Genomic DNA, 6,897 nt, shown 5'->3' with positions numbered 1-6,897 from the left:
ATTAAGTGCTCGAATAGAATCAAATAGGACTTTAACTATTTGTGATGTTGGCTAAGGGACGGGTAGGAAAACTACATAATAGTGACTTACACTTCCCTAAACACTTTGCACTTTTAGACTTCATCGCCCATTATTTTCTACTCTTCACTTTATTTTTTAGCCATCTCTCCATCTATTGTTTCACAAGTATTTCCCTCATATCAAAAACGTTTTTTTTAAGCAATTTTTCTTTTCTCTTTTTTTCATATCACATTCTTTTCAAGAGGACCTTTTCATCTCTTTTCAGCTATCATTGGTCACCATTTTTCACTTAATCATCCATTTCTTCAAATTTCACAATTAATATTATGGTCTAAGCAATAGTGTTCAAAGAAATAGGGTGCAAAACTAGGGATTCAACAAAATAATCAAGGCAAAAATACGGCTTCCAACAAAAGGCTACAGGCTCAAAGGGCTAACTAGTGGTACAATATCTAAATAGGTTAAACTTCAAAAGACATATCAAAAAAGTCTATTATCATCTTCTAAACAGAGAAACACTTGTATTTTGCTTCAATAACATACAGGGTAAGTTCTAGACTAAGATACAAAACATGGAATATATGTAAGAAATCCTCACCCCACATGGCACAAGTATCAATCAAGATGGATCAATTCTACTCTAAGACAGACAGGATCATACCGAACGACAAAATGAGAATAAGTTATATACAGAGTCACAACCCTGAGCCTAGGTGTCAGAAAGTCTGCTATTTTATTTATTACTCAAGCACTCATAGGAAAGTACTACTTAAGCTCAGGCCTAAACATGCAAGTATCAAACAAGTCACAAATTTTTTTTCTCCTCCCTCTTCTACTACTCCAAAAACAAAGAAAAAATAATAATCTAATCCTAAAAGAATTACCCGATTCAAGATACATCACATGGAAAATAACTAATACACAAAGAAAAACCAAGGGGGATTATTACCTAACTAAAACTAACTAGAACAAAAAGAAAATATTTTTGACTTTTTTTTCATTGGACCTTACTTCCTCAAGACAACTATCCACAAAATCCATCGTCGGAAAAAGTCCCAATTTTCTCAAAATCTGAGTTAGAATCACTTACCCCAATCAATTCCTTGAAAATCCCTCCAAGAATCACCTCAATCCGAGCGCCCAAGGTCCAAATATGAAATGATACTCTAAACCTCCTTCGTGATGCGGAACGTCCTCGCGATCACGAAGAACAAAAATCATAGCCCAACAAATTACTCTTCCTGAACGCCGACAACCCACCGCGAACACGATGCACAAAATCCTCAACTTACGCGATTGCGGAGTCCTTCACACGATCGCGAAGAGCACTCGCATGGACTTCCCAGCCTCCTCCTTCCTTCTTCGCGGATGCGACCCAGCTCACGCGTTCGCGATTCACTGACTCCCCAGGCTTCGCGATCGCAAACCCATTCTTGCGAAAGCGTAGCATGAATTCCCCAGCAACCAACAACACCTCTTCGCGATCACGTCTCCTTCTCCATGATCGCCAAAGAGGAAACCAGCAACAGACAATCAGCAGTTCCTCAAAGCCCAAAAATGCGTCGAACATGATTTGAATCACACCCGAGGCCCCCATAACCCCATCCAACCATACCAAGATATCCTAAAACATTATACAAACTCGCTCGAAACCTCAAATGACATTTAAAGCCATGAATCGTGCATCGATTCAAGCCTAATGAACTTATGAACTTCTAACTTCCAAAACTAATACCAAAACATACCAAACCAACTCTGATTATCCTTAAATTTTGCACACAAGTCATAAAAGACACAACAGACCTATTCCAACTTCCGAAACCAGAAACCGAGTCCGGTAACAACGAAGTCAACTCTCAGTCAAACTTCTCAACTCTCCAAACTTCAACTTTTCCAACTTTCACAAATTCAAGCCAAAATCACCTACGGACCTCCAAATTAATATCCAGACACACTCCTAAGTCCAAAATCACCATATAGAGCTATTAAAAAAATAAAAACTCTATTACGGAGTCATTTACATATTAGTCAGCATCCGGTCATCTCTTTCAACTTAGGCTTCCAACCTTGGGACTAAGTGTCCCAACCCATTACAAAACATCCCCGGAACCAAACCAACCACCACGAAAAGTAACATAACAATAATTGAGCTCAGAATGTGCAGTAAATGGGGGAACATGGCTATAATACTCAAAACGACTAACTGAGTCGTTACATTCTCCCCCTCTTAAACAAACATTCATCCTCGAACGAGTCTAGAAATATACCTGGAGTCTCAAATGGGTGTGGATATAAGCTACGCATCTCCCTCTTGGTCTCCTAAGTATCCTCCTCGACTAGCTGACCTCTCCACTGCACCATCACTGAAGCTATATTCTTTGACCTCAATTTTCAAACATGCCAATCCAAAATGGCCACTTACTCCACAATATATGTCAAATCAGCATCTAACTGAACCGTGCTGAAGTCCAAAACATGAGACAGATCATCAAAATACTTTCGGAGCATGAAAACATGAAACACTAGATGAACACCTGATAAACTAGGTGAAAAGGCAAGCTTGTAAGTCACCTCTCCAATCCTTTCAAGCACCTCAAAAGGCCCAATATACCAAGGGATCACCTTGCCCTTCTACTCAAAACCTCATAACACCCTTCATGGGCGAAACTCTGAGCAATACTTTCTCTCCCACCATGTAAGCAACATCACGAACCTCCCGATCATTGTAACTCTTCTGTCTAGACTGTGTCGTGTGAAGCCAATCCTGAATCAACTTAACCTTGTCCAAAGCATCCTGAACCAAGTCAGTACCCAATAGCCTAGCCTTGCTCGGCTCAAACCAACCAATCGGAGGCCGACACCGCCTCCTATACAAGGTCTTATACGGATCCATCTGAATACTCGATTGGTAGCTGTTGTTGTAGGCAAACTCTGCAAGCGGCAGGAACTGATCCCAATAACACCTAAAATCCATGACACAAACACGTAGCATATCCTCCAATATCTGAATGGTGCGCTCGGATTTTCCGTCCATCTGAGGGTGGAATGCTATACTCAACTCAACCCGTGTGCCCAACTCTCGTTGCACTGCTCTCAACTGCGATGTAAAATATGTGCCCTGATCTTGAAATGGTTGACATCGGCACACCGTGAAGGCAAACAACGCGGATATAGATCTCACCCAACCGCTACGAAGAATAGGTAGTACCAACTAGAATGAAATGCGCGGACTTAGTCAACCAGTCCATAATCACCCAAATAGCATCAATCTTCTTCAAAGTACGTGGGAGCCCAACAACGAATTCCATGGTGAAATGCTCCCATTTCGACTATGGAATCTCAAGACTCTAAAGCAAACCGCCCGGCATCTGATGCTCGTACTTCACCTGCTAACAATTCAAGCACCAAGCTACAAGCTCCACTATGTCTTTCTTCATCCTTCTCCAGCAATAGTGTTTCCTCAAGTCCATATACATCTTTGCGACACCTGGATGAATGGAATACCGCAAACTATGGGCCACCTCAAGAATCAACTCATGCAACCCATCTATATAGGGCACACAAATCCGACCCTACATCCGCAACACCCTATCATCCCCAATAGAAACCTCCTTGGCATCACCGTGCTTAACCGTGTCCCTAAGGACAAGAAATTGGGGGGTCATCATACTGACACTTTTTGATGCGATCATATAAGGAAGACCGAGAAACACACAAGTTAGAAGCCGACTAGGCTCCAAAACATCTAACCTCACAAACTGATTGGCCAAGGCTTGAACATCTGGTGCAAGCGATCTCTCACCAACAGGAATAAATGCAGGCTATCCATACTCACCGCCTTCGTACTCAAGGCATCGCCCACCACATTGGCTTTCCCGGGATGATACAAAATGGTAATATCATAATCCTTTAGCAGCACCAACCATATCCACTGCCTCAAACTTAGATCCTTTTGCTTGAACAAGTGTTGAAGACTCCGATGATCCATAAATACCTCACAAGACACGCCGTGGAGATAATTCCTCCAAATCTTCAAGGCATAGATGATGGCTGCTAACCCAAATCATAACTGGAGTTGTGGTCAAGGCGGCCTTGAGCATCAAGACACACCCAATACCAATCCGAGAAGCATCACAATACACTGTATAAGAAATCGATGCCGAAGGCTAAACTATAACTGGAGTTGTGGTCAAGGCGGCCTTGAGCTTCTCGAAGCTCTACTCACACTCATCTGAGCACCTGAATGGTGCAGCCTTCTGGGTAAACCTGGTCAAAGGCACTGCAATGGACGAGAAACCCTCCACGAAGCAATGATAATATCCGGCCAAGCCAAAAAAACTCTGAATCTTAGTAGTTGAAGACAATTTGGGTAATCTCTGAACCGCCTAAATCTTCTTTAGATCCACCTTGACTCCCTCACTGGACACCTTGTGCCCAAAGAATGCCACCGAAGTGAGCCAAAACTCACACTTGGAGAATTTGGCATAAAGCTTCTCCTCCTCAACCTCTGTAGTACAATGCTTAGATTATGTGTATGCTCTTCCTGGCTACATAAGTACACCAGGATATCATCAATAAATACTATGACAATAGAAGCAATATGTGGCTAGAATACACTGTTCATCATATGCATGAATGTTGTTTGGGCGTTGGCCAGCCCAAAAGATATCACGAGGAACTCATAGTGACCATAGCGTGTCCTGAATGTCGTCTTCATAATATTCGACTCCAGAATCTTCAACTGGTGATACCCAGGCCTCAAATCAATCTTAGAGAACACTCTAGCTCCTCGAACCTGGTCCAATAAGTCATCAATGTGCGACAAAGGATAGTTGTTCTTAATTGTAACTTTGTTCAACTACCTATAGTCAATGCATATTTGCATATTACCATCCTTCTTATTCACAAATAGAACCGATACACCCCAATGTGACACACTAGGCCTAATGAACCCCTTATCAGGAAGCTCTTGAAGCTGCTTTTCAATTCCTTCAACTCTATTGGTGCCATACGGTACGGAAGAATAGAAATGGGCTGAGTGCTAGGCACCAAGTCAATATCAAAATCAATATCCCTATCGGGTGGCATGCCTGGAAGGTCTGCAGGAAACATATCCGAAAAGTTTTGCACTACCGGAATAGAATCAATAGTAGGAGTATCAACACCAACATCCCTCACAAAATCCAAATATGACAAATACCCCTTACCAACCATCAGTTGGGCCTTCAGATATGAAATCACCCTACTGGGAACATAGTCCAGAGAACCTCTCCACCAAATCCTAGGTAGCCCCGACATTGCAAACGTCACGGTCTTAGCGTGACATGGGGACAACCAATCCATACCCAAAAACACGTCGTTATCAACCATACTAAGGAATAAGAGATTAACTCTAGTCTCCAATCCCCCAATAGTCACCATACATAACCGATACACACGGTCTACAATAATAAAATTGCCCACCGACATAGATACATGAACATGTGAAACTAAGGACTCACAGGGCATATCCAAATAACGAGCAAAATATGATGATACATATGAATAAGTGGAACCAGGGACAAATAGTATAGAAGCATTCCTATGGCATACTGAGACAATACTTGTGATCACCGCGTCTGAAGTAACGGCCTCTAGCCTGGCAGGGAAAGCATAGCATAGAGCCTGACTACCACCTCATCGGCTTCCCCCTCTAGGGTGACCACTAGCTGCTTGAGCCCCACCCCGAGCTGGGTGGGTAGGTGGTGAAGTTACTAGTGCGAAAGTCATAACCTGACCTCTTTGCTGAACTGGACCTTCCCAATAGACGGGGACAATACCTCCTCATATGCCCAAACTCCCCACACTCATAGAAACTCAGATCCGTCAATGGTGGTGGAGACTGTATTGGACCCCGAGAACTAGAATATCTACTAGAAGAACCTGGTACAGATGAACCGTGAACTGATAGAGCACGACATGAGCTCTAAGCTGGGAGGGAACTGAGAGATGACTGACCCGGATGAGCACTGTATGAACCGTGGCTAGCTGATGCACCACGATGAATCGGACGAGCCATCTGCGCGGGCCTATAAGGACGACCCCTACTGTGGAGGGCCTATAAGGACGACCCCTATTGTGGAGGGACTAACCTCCAGAAGAAACATCGCTAAAACCACCCGAACCATGAGGCCTCTTGGCCTCCCTCTCCTAACGCTCCTGACTATGGACCTGCTCTAGACCCCGAGTAATATCAACTAGCTCATCGAACCTAGCACCTGATGCAATATCTCGAGTCATAACAAAGTGCAGTCCATAGTTCAGGCCATCAATGTACCTCGTAATCCTCTCCCTCTCTATGGGAATCAACCAGATCGCGTGATGAGCTACCTCTGAAAATATCATCTCATACCGGGTCACAGACATACCCTCCTCGTGTAGCTGCTCAAACTGCCTACACAACTACTCCATGCGGGTTAGTGGTACAAACTTCTCCAAGAAGAGAACTGAGAACTTGTGCCACGTAAGTGGTGTATCCTTGGCTGGCCTGCTCCGCTCATAGTCCTCCCACCATCTAAAGGCTTCCCTTTATAACTGAAAAGTAGTAAATGAGACCTCACTAGTCTCCAGGATACCCACCGTGCGAAGAATCCACTGGCACCTATCCAAGAAGTCCTAAGCATCCTCTGACATAGTCCAACTAAATGATGGAGGCTTGAGACTCCCAAACCTCTCTAGTCTCTTATGCTCCTCATCACTCATAGGGGAGCTAATCTGGGCTTGAGAAACTGTAACCAGCTGGGCTGGTAGTACCCCGGTGTCTGAAGTCCCTGAACCACTTGTTCTGAAGTACGGGCGTTGGGAGTCTGAGCACCTCCACCGGCCCGAGAAGTTATT

Source organism: Nicotiana tomentosiformis, chromosome 12 (assembly GCF_000390325.3).
Source record: "Nicotiana tomentosiformis chromosome 12, ASM39032v3, whole genome shotgun sequence".
Taxonomy (NCBI): Eukaryota; Viridiplantae; Streptophyta; class Magnoliopsida; order Solanales; family Solanaceae; genus Nicotiana; species Nicotiana tomentosiformis.
Note: the sequence above shows the minus strand (reverse complement) of the source record.